Source organism: Pseudorca crassidens, chromosome 11 (assembly GCF_039906515.1).
Source record: "Pseudorca crassidens isolate mPseCra1 chromosome 11, mPseCra1.hap1, whole genome shotgun sequence".
Lineage (NCBI taxonomy): Eukaryota > Metazoa > Chordata > Mammalia > Artiodactyla > Delphinidae > Pseudorca > Pseudorca crassidens.
In genome coordinates, this window is record NC_090306.1 from 22,124,270 (window position 1) to 22,140,590 (window position 16,321).

General features: G+C 40.9%; 1 protein-coding gene across 2 annotated transcripts in view; it reads left to right on the plus strand.

Moving 5' to 3' along the window:
• The first annotated feature begins 4,829 nt into the window (after positions 1-4,829).
• Positions 4,830-16,321, plus strand: part of STK38L (serine/threonine kinase 38 like) — an 81,489-nt gene continuing 69,997 nt past the window's right edge. For both annotated transcript variants that reach the window (XR_010932300.1, XM_067696003.1), the window contains exon 1: positions 4,830-4,971. The gene's annotated coding sequence lies outside the window, so the exon portion shown is untranslated. The remainder of the gene's footprint in view (positions 4,972-16,321) is intronic.

A 16,321-nucleotide genomic window follows, 5' to 3' on the forward strand; every position in this document is an offset into this window, starting at 1 on the left:
TCATGTGTTTGATTAAATGGTCCAATGAAAGTCCCCTGAAGCTTGTAGAAAAGAACCTTTATTTTCAAACAAACAAACTCAATTGCATTTAGCCTGTCTGGGCAAGAGCCCCTTTGAAAGTCTTGGCTGTGAGAAAAGGAGCCAGGGGTCAAGCACTCTTCATGTCAAACTGGAAAGGTCCATTCAACTTTCTTTGTATCCCATCAACTTTCTATTTGTCCACAATAAAAAAATTAATGGTTTTCCATCGGACAGTCTTCCAAGAGAACTGAAAAGCACCTATTCTCTCTCTCCTCAAAAATTAATTGGCATAACATTATAGATCATTAACTTTTTTCCATAATCACAACATTGAACGTTTTTATTTTACTGTTTTTCTTTTTAGTCTTTAAATATAGATGTGGAATGTGTATATTATGAATACATAGATATATTATTTTTCAAATAATTTGTATACCAAAGCTATTACACTGTCGGTAACGTGCTTTAGAAGAACTCCCAAACCTAACAGTATATTCTGAACATCTTTCTATGTCATTAACCATTTATCTACATGTGATTTTTAACACACATATGCTATTACACTGTATGGATCCACCATAATTTATTACACCAATCCCTATCTTTAGATATTTAGATTAGTTCCAACTTTTTACAGTTATGGATAAATAATGCTGAGATAAACATCTTTGTATGTGACTTTCTGTCCATATCTCTGCATGTTTGCAGTTGTAGTATTCTTAATCCCATTTAAAGGATGGGGATTATCATAATAATAGTACTCGAGGCTAACATTCATCGAGCATATTGTAAACAGGTAAGTACTTCGAACTAGTTTCCCTGTCTCCAAATTCCGTTTTGTACTTTTGCTCAGTAGTACTTCTTTTATCTACTGTTAGGAATCTGGGTTGCCGGCTTTGCCACTTGCTATTGGGTGATCTTAGGTAAGTCACTACAGCTCTTTGAGCCTCAGTTTCATCACCTATAAACTGGTGACAATAATACCTAACTCACTGGCTTATTGTAAAGATTAAATGAGACAGTACAAGCAAAGAGCACAATGTTTGGCACACAGAAAGAACTCAGTAAATATTAGCTACTCTTCTTGGTCTATCCATGGAGCTAATCAGGAATTAGCATTGCTCATACTCACACAGCTTGTCTTGATAGCCTCTCTCTTTTTAATCATAATTTTGTAATGCTTAAAAAAACTCCATATCTGCAGTTACATCTCTATTAACATTCTTGCTAGTTGTGTCTCCCCCCACCCCCTTCCCCCCGGCCACTGCTCACCCCCAATTAGTCTTGCCAAAGTTTTTCCTATTTCTTTGACTTTTCAAAGAATCATCTTATTTGTCAATTTCAGACTTGTTTTTAACTCCCTGTTACATTAATTTCTGCCTTTATATTTCAGAACTGTATTTGAACTTGTTAATCATAACAGAATTTACATCCATTTGAAAAATAGAGTTATATATGGGAGTGATTATGTATTTGAACTGTAATGCTTGGTACACATAAGGGCCAGGACATCTGGAAGGGATCCTGCTCTAATCTTTATATCCTTCTATTTTCTTTGGATTTATTTTGTTTCCTTTTTCAGGTTTCCTGAATTGAGAGCTTGGCTCATTTTTTTTTACATTTTTGTGTTTTCTGTTAAATGCATTTAAAGCAGTAAGTTGTTCTCTAAAAGCTGCTTTGACCATATCCCACAGTTGCAAAGCTGCATATATACGAAAGCAACTTTTCTATGTTTCTGTGTTTTCTATATGGAAGAGTTTTATTGATAGTTTCCTTCTGTTATCATTTACTACCATCATTTGTTATTCTTTGGTTATTTACTATGTGGTAGGCCTAGGGGAGTAAAAGTAATACTAAATTGCACACACTGAAAACAAAAATCAGATGAATTCTGGGTGCTGAAAAGATTTTCATCATGATTTTTCTCTCTCTCTGGCCTACAATTTTAGCTTGTCCACCTACACTTAGCATAGATTTGGAGAAGAGGGAACAAGGGAAAGGGGATAAAAATTCATATTCAACTGTAGGTTAATACAGTTTGCAATGGCCATGGTTACCTGGGTTTATTTGATTCCAATTGATAATAAGGCAGTTGATAATAAGAGTTTTGGAAAGCCCTACCAAAAAATCTATTATCTAGACTAAGTGTTCTTAATCTGGGTCTGTAATAATATATATGCATAAATGTATTTTTCACTAAGCCCTACCTAGTTGAAAATTAGCATTTCTTTCATTATGAAGGTAGTCAGCAAACCACAGTAATATTAGCAACCAGTGACTTTGCCCCCAATAGAACTCATACATATTTTCTACCACATTAAAGTTGGTGCAGATATCTCAAAATATTGTTTATGTGCATCATTACTGCAAAATTACTGTAGGTATTGATCTTGTAATTTAATGCATTAATAAAGAAGCAAGTATATAACTATTAGTTATCTATGGTTGTATAATAAATTAACTGTCCCCCCAAATTCGTGGCTTAAAAAATAAATACGTATTATTTCACAGCGTCTGGGGGCCAGGAATCTGGCAAGGCTTAGCTGGGTCTGTTGGCTCAGGGTCCTTCACCAGGCTCAGTCAAGGTGTCAGCTGGGGCTGCAGTCATCTCGAGGTTCCACTGGGACGGAGTCGGCTTCCAGGCACAGTGGTTGTGGGCAGGATTCAGTTCCTCATGGGTTGTTGAACTGGGTGCCTCAATTCCTCAGTGGCGGTTGACTGGAGACCTTGCTCTGTTCTGTACCACGTGGGCCTCTCTATAAGACAGGGCACAGCCTGACAGCTGGCTTTCATCAGAGTGAGTAAGAAGTGGAGCAAGAGAAGATGAACTAGATGGAAGCCAGAGTCTTTTGTAACCTAATCATGGAAGTAACACCCCATCATTTTTGCCAGATTCTCTTTTTCAAAACCAAGTCACAGGGACTTCCCTGGTGGTCCAGTGGTGAACACTTCGCCTTCCAATGCAGGGGATGCAGGTTCGATCCCTGGTCGGGCAGCTAAGATCCCACTTGCCTCGCAGCCAAAAAACTAAAACATAAAACAGGAGCAATATTGTAACAAATTCAATAAAGACAAATGGTCCACATCAAAAAAACTTAAACAAAAAAAACCCAAACCAAGTCACTAGGTTCAGCCCACACTCAAGAGGAGGGGATTGCACAAGACAGAAATACCAGAAGGTGAGGATTATTGGGAATCATCTTAGAAGCTGCCTACTACAGAACTATAACAAAACCTCATTTCTTTTTACTATTTTAATAATTGTATATTAATATAATCAATTTCCTTTATAGCCCTAGGTAGTTTATTTTATGCCTTTAAAAACACTGTTCTGAAAAAGGGTCCATAGATTTCACCAAACTTCCAAAAGAGCTGTTGGATCTAATTTGATTCAGTTCAGGTACCTTCGACAACCAGGGGCAATTTATTTGGAATGGCCTCAGTTAAGAAACTAAAAGTTGAAGCTTTAGCCTGCCTCATGTTATCCTAGTCTGACACCTAGACAAGTCCCTATTACTCTAGCTCCATGAAAATAGCACGGCGCATTTGAAAACATAAATTTGCTATATAATACTCCATAAACTGTTCTTAATCCTACCCACTTGAAGTAGTATGTGCGTGGTGGAGGGAGAGAGGTGTACAGGCCTCTGTCGAGCATGTTTGATCACAATTAAACCTCATGCTCACATATGGCAATTGTCATTTGAGCCTCAAAATGACCGTATGATATAGAATGAACTGATTTCCCCAAGAATACACTAATTACCAGACTACATAGTGCTTTTTCTGCTATCAAGCTATGCATGAAAAAGCACAGAGTGAAAAAAAAAATAGAAGTGATGTTAAGATTCTTCCCTAAGTCTTTCGTACATGTCACCTGCTCTTGGTGAAACTTAAAGATAATGATTGGCATCTCTGAATTATATTTTCTGCAAGCACAGTACTAGCTTTGTATACTGTCTTAACAGACTACAAGTAAATGGTATTTAATAAAATCTCCACTATTCAGATAGAAGATAATTTGTCAACAATAATTGGGAACTATTCTCTTGTTTGGCTTGCCCAATATAAACTCAAATGCATCATTTTCCCAAAGCCATCCTTTCTGAGTCATGCTACAGGCAGGTGATTTTCCTCTTAGTTCTCTGATCCTAAATAAGCAGCCCAGTATTGTCAGTAATTTTAGATTTTCCAAGATAACCCAAGCAAGTTTTTCATGAATACCGTGGAGTTATTTTGGTAGCTTTTCCAAATGTGGATCCCTCTCTAGTCTTTACAGTTGAGTCATGATGAAAAGGAAAAGGATCAAGGAAGCTGGGTGGCTTCTAGACGCCACAGCTACTACCTAGGCAACTAGGTCAGTCAATCCATTTTTGTTGATCACATTTTCCTACTCTGCTCTACAGTTATGTTCCAAAAAAAAATTGAAATGATCTCTAAGCCCCTTTCCTCCTCTAACATTCACATTGCATTGTGAAGCATCAAGAAAAACTCTGGCGACATTTAGGACACGTGACTAATGTGGCAACACACTGGGCCACTCTCAAGAGTGGCCTGAACTAGCTTTGAGCAGAGAAGAGGGAAGTGAGGTGAGGCTGATGAGGGCGGGAAACGGTGACTCCCCAAACAACCCCTCCAGGGTCAGTCACGAATTCACTAGGTGCAGGTGGGAGGGGCGGTAGGGGGGCTGGCTGCGTTGACGACAGAAGGCTACTTCCGGCTGTGGTGCGTATGACGTCAGGACCGAGCCAGACCGGCCCAGCCACCTAGAAGCGGAGCAGGGAGGTCTCGCGAGAGTTCAGGGAGGCCGCTCCGAGATTCCGGCGCGGCGGCGGGTCCCACCTCTCGGGGGCGGGGCGAGGGCGGAGCGGGCAGCAGGGAGCGGACTGGCGGCGGGTCGGTTGCGGCCCGTGCGGAGGCTGAGCCGGCCGCTGGAGCGACCGGAGGCAGGTGAGTGCGCGGATGCGGCGCTCCGCGGCGGAGGGGGCTGGGGCGCTCGGCTCGCCGCGCCGGCCCCAACTCTGAGAGCGGGAGCGGTAGACGATCTTAGGTGTCTTTGGCTGTCCAGGGAAAGCGGGGCTAATTTCGGGGCTGGAAATGTCTCCGGTGAAGCTCCGGCGACGGCCTTGGCCCTCTTGTTTCCCGGGGTGGTACTGGCACCGGGTGCCCGGAGAGGTGGCCTCGAGCCCCGGGAGGCATCTTTGTCCTTCCCTGCTCCTTTCGCCTTCCACTCCTCGGCCCCCAAGCACCACGCTCCCGGTCCCTGCCTGGGCTTCATAAACAATAACAAATGTCGCGGATCCTGTCCTGTATCCCCCTCTCTCCCTTCCCTTGCCCTCAGCCGATGCCACCGACGGGAAGGATTCTGGGCATGGCTCTTAGATTGTGGGGGCTGTTTGTGTACCATTCCTAAAAACTGATGCGTCAGATTGCTAAACATTTCTCAGATAGACACAGTAAAGCTGCCCAGCTCCCAGAAGACACGGAGTGTTCAAAACCGGTCTCAAAATCCGTCCCTACCTCTGGAACCCTAGACCCTTCTTTTCAACATCATTTTCTCCCACTCCCTTTTTTCACATTTACTATCGGGGGCAAATGAGTGGTTGTTTGGTATGGGAATAGGGAAGGTTGTGCCCGATTGAGGAGGAGACGTTTCACCTTTAAAAAGTTGTCAGGTTGATAGCAAAAGAACAAACTTTATTTTCAAAACCAGTGGACTCCCGTTTACTGATACTTTTGTTTCGTGGGACCGCTTTTCAGACTGTAAATTTGGAGGAAAGACATAAAAAAAAAAAAAATGGGGAGGGGGCCTGGGAGAGCTGGTGGTGCTGGGAGTAGTGGCTTCTCCAAAAAGTGTGATGCTGTTGTTATTCACTTGATAAAATGCAAAACCAACGCTCCTGTCTATTTCATGCAACTTGTGATAAGTTTTGATAGAAGCCGATTGCTCGGAGAAGGTGGCCTGAGTATTAGCTTTATTACTACTAGAGTCTGAGGAAACAACTTACAAGTGTTTTAATTATGCCTCCTAGCTGTAAGAAGGGAGTGAGACTTAGTCTTTTGGGGGGTGTGAGTGGGTTGGGGGCTTAAACTTGTGAGGTCTCCCTACTTAAAGGCAGGGTTTATTGTGGTTTAAGCCCAGTTTTGCTTACTGAGGGCAGGTTTTTGAAAGTTCTTTGTCTCAATCATAAATGTATATAAGATACTGGAAACCTCTTTGTGTTTGTGTAGCCTTTCTTTGTATGCCTCAGGATATATAAAACAATTAAGTTTATTATACTCTACCCAGTAGCTGAGAGGTATTGTATGTGAATTGGCCATTCTTGTGACTATTTGAGGGGAGAGAAATTAGTCCAAAATAGGATGTTAAATTATGATATTTGTTCATTGCATAGGTACGTCAAAGTACCTTTATGTAAAAAAGTCCTAATCTCAAACGAGGTACAATGGATAAAAATTTTCTTTTTTGGTTTGATCTTTGGTTTGGTTTTAGCTTTGTGGTGTTCTTCTTGTTAAGATGGCTGATAACATTCCCCATTGGGTTGGGTTATGTTTAGAATGAGAAACAAATTGGGTGTAGTTTGTGTAATCCTTTGAAAGGCCGTGCCACTGGGGAATGAAAAAATTAGACTTAGAAAAACCACATTAAATGAGTGCAATTCTTCTTTAGCCTTTTGTTTTTGAGTTTGTTTTAAAATAAATCAAAGAGTAGAGGCCAGGAATATTTGTGCAACTAAGAAGGTGTCCTCAGCAGTTTTTATGCCAGAAAAAAATTAATTTCAATAGGTAAGACGCTATAAAAACAAAGGAAGAATTGTACTTTGTAGAAAGCGGTAACAAAGCAAGGGACTCAATTCAGCCATTTGTTTTCAGAAAAGTTCTGTCCTCTCAAAGTAAGGGCAACATCATTATGTTAGCGAAGTAGGATAACACTTTAGAAAGTGTTTTCCCAGTGATCTGGGATAAGTTGGAAGCTTTTTTGTATGTGTGTGGCACTTTTTTGTGAGCGAAAAGAGGGCACAAATCAAAGCCAGAAAGATTGGCATCTCAAAGTAATGTTAAAATCAGCAGATGGTCAAGTTACGATTAAGTAGACTTGACATATGCAGAAATTATGCTACTGTATTTTTATATTAAAAGCACCATAGACTTTTTGAATGAAAAAAATGAGAATAAGCTTTTAAAGCATAAGAAATTTTTAAAAATTAATTTAAGAAGATAACCTTGGTCATTAGTTATAAAAATATTAAGTGAATCCTTCTTTCCCCCCACTCCAACCCCTCAAATGTTTGTTTAAGTCTTATAACATTTAGCAAGGTATGCCCAGTACTTAAGTGTGCTGATTACATAAAGCTCCTTTCTCCAGGTAAAGGTTTGCTAATTGACAGGATATTGTTGTTCAGAACTTTTAGAGAGAGGAAACTGAAGGGCAACAATGAACAGTATTTGCTGTCCTGTACACTCAGATGAACTGGTCTCTGTCTCCAACGTTATGGGAGGGAAATATACCCAATAACTATAGTACACAATGCATTTTGTGGAGAAGCCAAGGAGGGAGGGGTTAAATTCTACTAGACCAATTAAGGAAGGCTTTCAGTAGAGAAAGGCATTTGTGTAGATGATTTGGATGAGCTAGTCATATGATAAGTCATCATAAGCAAACACTTTATATAATGCTGCTTGCCTCTAAACCCTTACAGTACTAATCTACCTGGGTTTAATCCTTACAGCAACTGTATGGAGTAGGTGTTTTTATTCCCATTTTGCAGACAGGGTAACTGAGGTACCTAGAAAATGGTAAAACAAGGATTCCAACCCAGGCATTCTGACTTATACTTGCATCCCTGTGCTTAACCACTCTCCTTATTTTATCTCCCGCTTTTGTTTTTTTTTTTTTGTTTGTTTTTTTGTTTTTTTTGCGGTATACGGGCCTCTCACTGTTGTGGCCTCTCCTGTCGCGGAGCACAGGCTCCAGACGCGCAGGCTCAGCGGCCATGGCTCACGGGCCCAGCTGCTCCGCGGCACGTGGGATCCTCCTGGAGCGGGGCACGAACCCTTGTCCCCTGCATCGGCAGGCGGACTCCCAACCACTGCGCCACCAGGGAGGCCCTATCTCCCGCTTTTGATGACTTTTCTCAGGTCTGTAGTTTCAAAGACTTGATTTGGAAAAATACATTCCTCTGGCACTTAAATTTAGGGATTTGTTTTCTAGAAAGAGCTCCAAGATAGCAAAAACCCAGGTAAATAACTTATTTTTGGCATGTTAGATATTTAATCTCTTTTTGGAAGTTGCTCTTGGTGCAGATTAAATGTAATCATTGAGTGGGACTTTTGATAAATTTGACTTATTACCTAGAAGCAATACCCATAAGGATTTATAAGTGAGAAGTTATAACTATATTAGCTCCTTTGCCTAGTGGAATGTTTGAATCATTGTATATTTGGCTTGTGATTTTTTTAAACCACTTGGCACTGGGTATTTTTTGGATTGAATTGTGAAGTTGGAATTTAGTTAATGATTGACTGTCATTCTCAGCCCTTTCAGTTTTTATTTCCACAAACAGCTAAATTTATAATGCCTGAATCAGTGTTTTGAATAGAGTGTTGTGCATGCTTAAAATGAGAGAAGTTCAATCACTGATACTTTATGTTAGGGCAACTTTGAAAGCTCTCTGGGATTGTGAAATAAAAGGTGCTATAGAATTGCACTGGGCCCAGTACAGGCCTACACAGTAAATGCTTCTTTTTTGAATGAATGGTCCAACTGATCTTGTTTATGAAGTTTCAGGAATGGTTCGTATTTGTTATTGGTTATCTAGGTATTGAAATCACAGTAAACTCAATTGGATTTAAATGTTAGGGAAAAAAAGTATGTCTAGGCAGTGGTAGGGGTACTTACCTGTCCTTACCCGTCTAGCAAGATGGAGACCTTTGTCAGTGCACTGATCGACCATACTCATAGTTTTAAGTAGAGCTCCAGAGGCACAGTCTCTGTGAATGAATATAAGTGTTCTCTCCTTGTGTGAGTGTGGTAGATTCTAGAAAACCTTGATGACTGTAAAACCTAATCGGAAAAGTGGCAGAACAATAACCAGGATTTAAAGCCCATGTATTTCTATTATTACAATAAGACAGAAATGGCAAGACAAATTTAAGAAATTTTTTCCACACAGCTTGAATTAGCAGTGCTGGCATATTATTTCCATTTACCACCCCCTGATTAATAAAATTTTCAGGATCTTCAGCCCATAATTTCAGGGAGATGCTTTTAAGTCCACTATGCTTTGTTGTAAAAAGTTCCACATTCCTTTAAGTACGGGTTTTGTTTTGAAAGGTTATTCTCAGTAAAAAGGAGTGTGAGTTGGGCAAACTCAAAGAGAAATCAGACACATACTCTCACCTCCTTACTGATAGAAATTTTGGGGGCATCTTTTCCCATCATAGGCTAGTTTTTTTTTTTTTTTTGGTACACGGACCTCTCACTGTTGTGGCCTCTCCCGTTGCGGAGCACAGGCTCCGGACGCACAGGCTCAGCGGCCATGGCTCACGGGCCCAGCCGCTCCGCGGCATGTGGGATCTTCCCGGACCGGGGCACGAACCCATGTCCCCTGCATCGGCAGGCGGACTCTCAACCACTGCGCCACCAGGGAAGCCCCATAGGCTAGTTTTGTCTGCATTGAAAGTCCACTGAGACAGGTAGCCTCCCTGAGACCTTAGCAGGTACAGGTCAGATAGTGAGCCGACCATTCAGGTTGATGTTGTGTAAATTCAGAAAGGCCTCGAACTTTGGCAATTTGTCTGTGGCTTACAATAGTAGTACTTGTACTGTGCTCAACTTTTAAATTCTTAAACAAGCTCCTTGTCTTCCCCTGAATTAACACCAGACCAGCTGACAACCCAAATTGGTGCTGATTCTCTGGGCACACATATGGAAGGTTTCCTGTCTTCCTTGTCTTTTGCTGATTCTTATTGATTCCACGGGTGTGTAAGTCACTGAGCCCATGTGCAAAGGCAGCATCCATTGCTCTTTCACCTTTTACAGGTATTTGCTATCTCTACATCAGCCTCAGGAGGGGATTCTATTCCTCTTCTTCCTAATTTTGGGGCACTTTTACTGCTTTTGCAATTACCAAATATGATGGAGTTAATAATGGTTAACACCTCAAAATCAACCGCAGATACAACCACTTCCCCAGAATAAAGAACAAGATGGCAGAAACTTAAATGACTCTGCATGATGCTAATACCATCTATTTTGGGCAAGCAGAGTTGCTGTGTCTTTGCTATGGAGCTTCGCTTTCATTCTGTCTATGAATATTTAGAAAATCGAAAGTTCGGAATCAGAGACGCCTCTGTACACATCAATAAGCACCTCTGATTTTTCTTGGTCTTGTTCTTCTGTACAGTCATCGCTCTTCAGCTTTTATGACTCGGAGATTTTGGCTACGCTTCTCTAGATCCTTCTGCCGTCCTGGAGGCACAGGAAGTAATTTGTGCATTTAATATGAAAAATGCTCTGTGTAATCTGTATTTCTCACACACTGTCTCCTAACAGTGGTATGTAGACTTAGCTCTCTGTATATCATCTTCCCCACTGACATGTTCTTGGCTCCTTTTTCTTTCTGAATGTCACCAGTTAGGGTGCAGGTCTAGTAATAATTTTTTTTTTTTTTTTGGTACGCGGTCCTCTCACTGTTGTGGCCTCTCCCGTTGCGGAGCACAGGCTCTGGACGTGCAGGCTCAGCGGCCATGGCTCACGGGCCCAGCTGCTCCTCAGCATGTGGGATCTTCCTGGACCAGGGCACAAACCCGTGTCCCCTGCATTGGCAGGCGGACTCTCAACCACTGCGCCACCAGGGAAGCCCCTAGTAATAATTTTATCAACAACAGTAATCATTTACTTAACACTTACTATGCACCAGGTATAGTGCTAAATACTCTATATAAATATTATCCCAGTTAATCCCCACAGCAACCCTCTGAGTTATTATCTCTACTACTTACAAACAAGGAAACTGAAGCCTAGTGGGGTGAAGGGACCAGGGCCTCATGAGTAGATGAGTAGATAGTTAAGTGGCAGAGTTAGAAACTGATTCCTAAGAGCCAGGTTTGCTTTCTCTTTAATTGCTTTATTTTATTACAAAAACTTCTCCTTTGCTATTTAATTTACCTCCTTCTTCTAGTCCCACCTGAATTTTCTTTCTTCCCTGTCCTCCCTCCTTCTTTAGGAGTTATTTACATTTTTGATGTAGAGCATAAATTCTCTTGCAAAAAGTATACAGAAATATTTCAGCTCTCTTCTGATTTCCTATAGAGGGAGATTTACTCTTGGAGAGAGCTTATTGTAAGAATAATACTAGTAACACCTTACATTTGTGTTGTTCTTTAGAGTTTTATAAAGCATTTTTACACATTTTCTCGCTTAATCCTCAAAGCAAACTTAAATTCGGGTCTTTAGATTAAAAGCTGCTACAGATAGTTTGCTAAGGCTTCTATAAAGTTAGTTGATGAGACAGTTCTTGCCCTAAGCAGTTTTAATGTTGAAATAAATGATATGATCAAATGTTCTGACTTCATTCAAGCCAAATGGGAGCAGATATATATCATTGTAGCCCAGTGTTTTCTTAAAAGGTCTTATAGTTTTGAGCTTTGAACTTCTTTTTTGGTCAAAATTGAGAAGTTGGAGCTTTAGTTCTGCATTTTAAATCATAAAATGTTTTAAGTTCTCAATTCTTGTGATTCAGGTGAATGATAGTTAAATTGCTGTCTACCTCATCCTGCACACAACTGTTGGATTTAACTAGAACAATTATGATGAAGGAATGGGGTGGAGGGAGGACAGATATTTTTTCAAAAGTGAAATTAGGACTTCCCTGGTGGCACAGTGGTGGTTAAGAATCCGCCTGCCAATGCAGGGCACAGGGGTTCGAGCCCTGGTCCGGGAAAATCCCACATGCTGTGGAGCAGCTAAGCCCGTGTGCCACAACTACTGAGCCTGTGCTCTAGAGCCCGCAAGCCACAGCTCCTGGAGCCCACAAGCTGCAGCTACTGAGGCCCGTGTGCCTAGAGCCTGTGCTCCGCAACAAGAGAAGCCACTGCAAAGAGAAGCCACCGCAATGAGGCCCGCGCACCGCAACGAAGAGTAGACCCCGCTCACCACAACTAGAGAAAGCCCATGTGCAGCAACGAAACCCAAGGCAGCCAAAAAATACAATACAATACAATACAGTACAATACAGTACAATACAATACAATACAGTACAATACAATACAATAAAATGTTAGCTTAAAAAAAAGTGAAATTAAAGAATTGGGGATCCTAACAAGGGCTTGATGGGGTATCTTACAGTAGCACTGTTGTAGGAAATTGGTTATAAATTTTAAAGAATGGATAAGCTGCAAGTATTCACCTCTGGAAAGTTGTGTTATTTGAGAGATCAGAGAGCTTATTTAATGAACCATTTTTGAAATATTATCTTGTGCCAGTATCTTGTTTTATTAAATTTAGTTTTTATTGAGTTGTGGACATTTTTACTTAGCTGAGCATTTGTCCATTGACTTGCCCCCATTATGGAAATACCACACCATGTTTGTCCTTCTTAATTTTTCTGTATTTGTCAGCAGGGGCTAATTGTCTGGTTTTGAAGACTAGGGAGTTGCCTTTTGTTGTCTTTTTACAATAGAGATCCATTTCATTTGGACACATCTTTCAAATGTGGTTGAGAATGTTCTCCATATGTCCACTATTACCTCGCCAAACAGAATAGACTTTCTATTTTTGTGGCTAGAGTGGAAAAATTTCAGTCTTGAATCGTATGTATTTGACCCACTGATAGTCTTAATACTGGCAAATCCTAAATTAATCACAGACTCAATATTTTAGTGAGGTTAATCATCACACTTCAACATTTATCAGCTATTTTCTGGGCACTGTATTAGGTACCATGGCAAGATAGAGACAAGTAAAATGTATTGCCCTTCTATTTAGAAAGCTTCAATCCAGTAAGAGACAAAATGTATGGGTACAAATAACTGTAATTCAAGCAGAAAGTGATAAGCAAGTAACAGGGCCCTGTGGGAGCAGAGGAAGGAGAGATTGCTTCTGGCTGGAGAGATTAGGAAGGCTTCTTATATAAAGTGAAATAGGAATTGACCATTTATGAGTGAAGGACATGCTAGGCAGAGGGATTAGCATGAGTTGGTAACATCTGTACGACACCTGATAAATTATATGTTAATTATTTACTTCTCTGCCCTATTGGACTTGAGCCCATTCAGTTTAGGGAACAGGTGTTTTTTCAGCTTTTCATTTTCTGCATCATCAACTGCTCAACCTGGTATATTTAATTAAAGTATTATCAATACTTTAGTAATGTTACAGAGGCAAGAGTATACAGAACGGATTCAAGGGAAGAGGGACCGGAAATGGGAAGACCAATGAAGAGACTAATTTAAATAATCTAGGAGATAGATAATGAAGTTCTAAACCATGTGGGATTGGAAAGGAGAGACTTGGATGAATGGGTGATGCCCCTTCATGTTGAGACCTAGGGAGTTCTTGGACTCTGTGAATTACCTATGAGGTACGTGTCGAGTACCAGGAAATGCAGTGATGAAAAGACATGGTGTGCACTCAGAAAGCAGGCAGGCACCTGCAGGGCTGCTTAGAGGTTTAGAAATAATTGCAGTGTCATGTAGCTGCTGTAATGGAGGAGCACTCAGGGGAGCACGTAAGGAAAGGGAGCACCTATCTGGGAGAATCAAAGAAGGTCTCCAGGGAGGTGGTAGTGTTTGAGCTTAGACTTGAAGGGTGAGTAGGAGTTTTTCAGGCCAAAAAGCAGCAGGAAAACATTATAGCATAGAGTGTAAGAGGCTGTTGAGGGATTATTTTAGTGTTGGGGCAAGAGGCTGGATAAGATAAACGAACTTGTCCTAATAAAATAACTTTATTTTTGCTGTGTTTTTCTATATTTATTTTATTCAGCTTTAGCACTCTGAGCTTCTGTAAGGAGGTGTTTCTGTTGCCTCTTACAGCCTCGTGGAAGCACCTCTGCTGTGTTTCGCACTCAGCCTGCTGCCAGGGATAAATGTCTCTTGCTTCCATTTTGTGAAATTAAATAGAAAAGGTAATGACACCATTAGCCAGAGAGATAGAGGAGAAGAAATCCACTAAAACCTTTTTCTTTGATGAGTGCCCGGAGCAAATAGGGTTGACGTATAAGGAGATTGCGGCGTCAGAGCATGGCTTCAGGAGCACTTGACTTGAGGGAGAGGGGATTGTGGTAGGAACATAACTATTTACCTTTCCCATCAAGTTTTATGGCGCCCTAAAAGTTTCCCAGAATTGTAATATCTAGTGCTAAAGTCCTTTTATTCTGGATATAGCCTTTTTTTTTTCATCTTCTCTATGCTAGCGCTTATTATATTGTAATTACTTAGCATGACTCTAAACTTCAAATGGTGTCAGCCATTGTCTCTAGTTTGTCCTGCTTCCACCTTTTTTGGTCATTTAGAAACCTGCATCTGCAAGTCATGATTCTGAGTCTCGACATTAGACTGCCAGAGCTAAAAAGCACTCAAGGTTTCTTTTCACAAAGGTTTACTTTCTGCAGCCATTTGTTTTTTCTGTCCTGTGAGTTGGGCCACTGACACAGAATATAGTTTAATTGTTTTCTAAGGACAACTGAAAAGTTCATTGTAGACCCCAGTTAGGTGTATATCAGTTGCATTTCTGGCGGGGGAGGGGGGCGGCGGTGTTGACAGCTGTGTTAGCTTTAGTGCCATTAGTGGTAATAAAATCTATGGCCACTACCAGGAGGAAAGCGAAGGGCAGGACAGGGGAAGAAAACGAAGGCTTGCCGAGGGGCAGGAGAGGCATCTTCGGGGGGCGGGAGAAAAGGGGCATATAGTTGACGGAGGTCAAGCACCTCTAACACCCATTCCAGGTGCCACTTGGTGGGGCCAGTGCCATATTTTAAGGTTAAGTTGAGCCACAAGTAGTGTTGTCTAAAAATACCCTGGGTGTATTGTGCCAAAAATGACAGCTTGTTTTCATCAAACATTTCTGGATTTAAGTTTAAAAACTTGTTTATGTACCTGTGTCTCTCTGTTTTTAGAATTGAGCAGAAATGGAAACAGAAACCAACACACTTTAAATATTAGTGAAAGTTATAGCTACCTGTCTGAAATGTTAAGACTTAAAACCATAGATTATGTATAGTCCCAGTCAGGTACAAGGTGACAGAAAGGGAAAGGAAGAATAAGTAGGCACATGTGTTTGGGTAAAACTGCATGCTGATACCAGCCATATAACTGGACGCATAGAGGGGAAAGTAGGATAAGAAATTAGCTCTAGAGCCTGTGTTTTCCTTTCTAGGTCAACACAGGTCCTCCTTCCCTTTATGAAAACATTATCAAATAAGAAACTTGTTCTTCAAAATGTTTTTTCATCATTGGACAAACAAAGCCAAAGAATAAAAATAGGTATGATTTTAGTTTTTCTGTTAACAGTGATAAAAAGTTTTCTCAGATTGTAAGAAATACTGGATTGAATTAAAGTCTTTGACTCAGAGTTGAAAGATGCTGTGGAGTTGAAAGATGCTGTAGAGGTCAAACAGTCCAGTTCTCTACTGTGAATTCCCTCTAATCCCTGGTAAGTGGGTGTTTAGTCTTTGCCTAAAGATTTCCGTTCCTCGCCTAAAGATAAGAAACTTAACAGATCACAGCATTGCTGACTTTCATTCTCTTCAGTGGTTGGTGTTCTCCAGCCTTCTGTCTCCAATCCTCTTCTCACTCCACACACTCTGGGGCCTGGATGATCTCATATGCTCCGATATCTTCTTCTTTGACAACCCTGTGATGATGACTTCCAAATCAGACCCTTTTCTGAGCTTGAGACCCCATGGTCCATCTCTTTCCTAGATATCACCACCTGGGTGTTTTCCGCAAGAGTCAATGTTATCTTCTCCTTTCCCAGAATCTTTCTCATGCTTCTTACCTCCTCCAATGCATGATGTTATTCTCTCTTTGGTTGCCCCAGCCATAAACCTGGAAATCATCCTTGACTCCTCTTCTTGTTTATCCCTCACATCCAGTTATTTATTAAGTCCTCCTTGCTACCTCTTGAATTCTATCCATCTCGGCCCTTTTTCAGTGTCAGTATCTTCACGTGGACTCCAAATTACTAAAATAGCCATCTCTCTGCTACCAGTCTTGCTGTCTTCCGTTTTCTATGTGGCTGCCAAAAGAGTTCTCCTAAAATGTAAATCTGATTATGTAACTCCTACAGTTAAAATTTCCA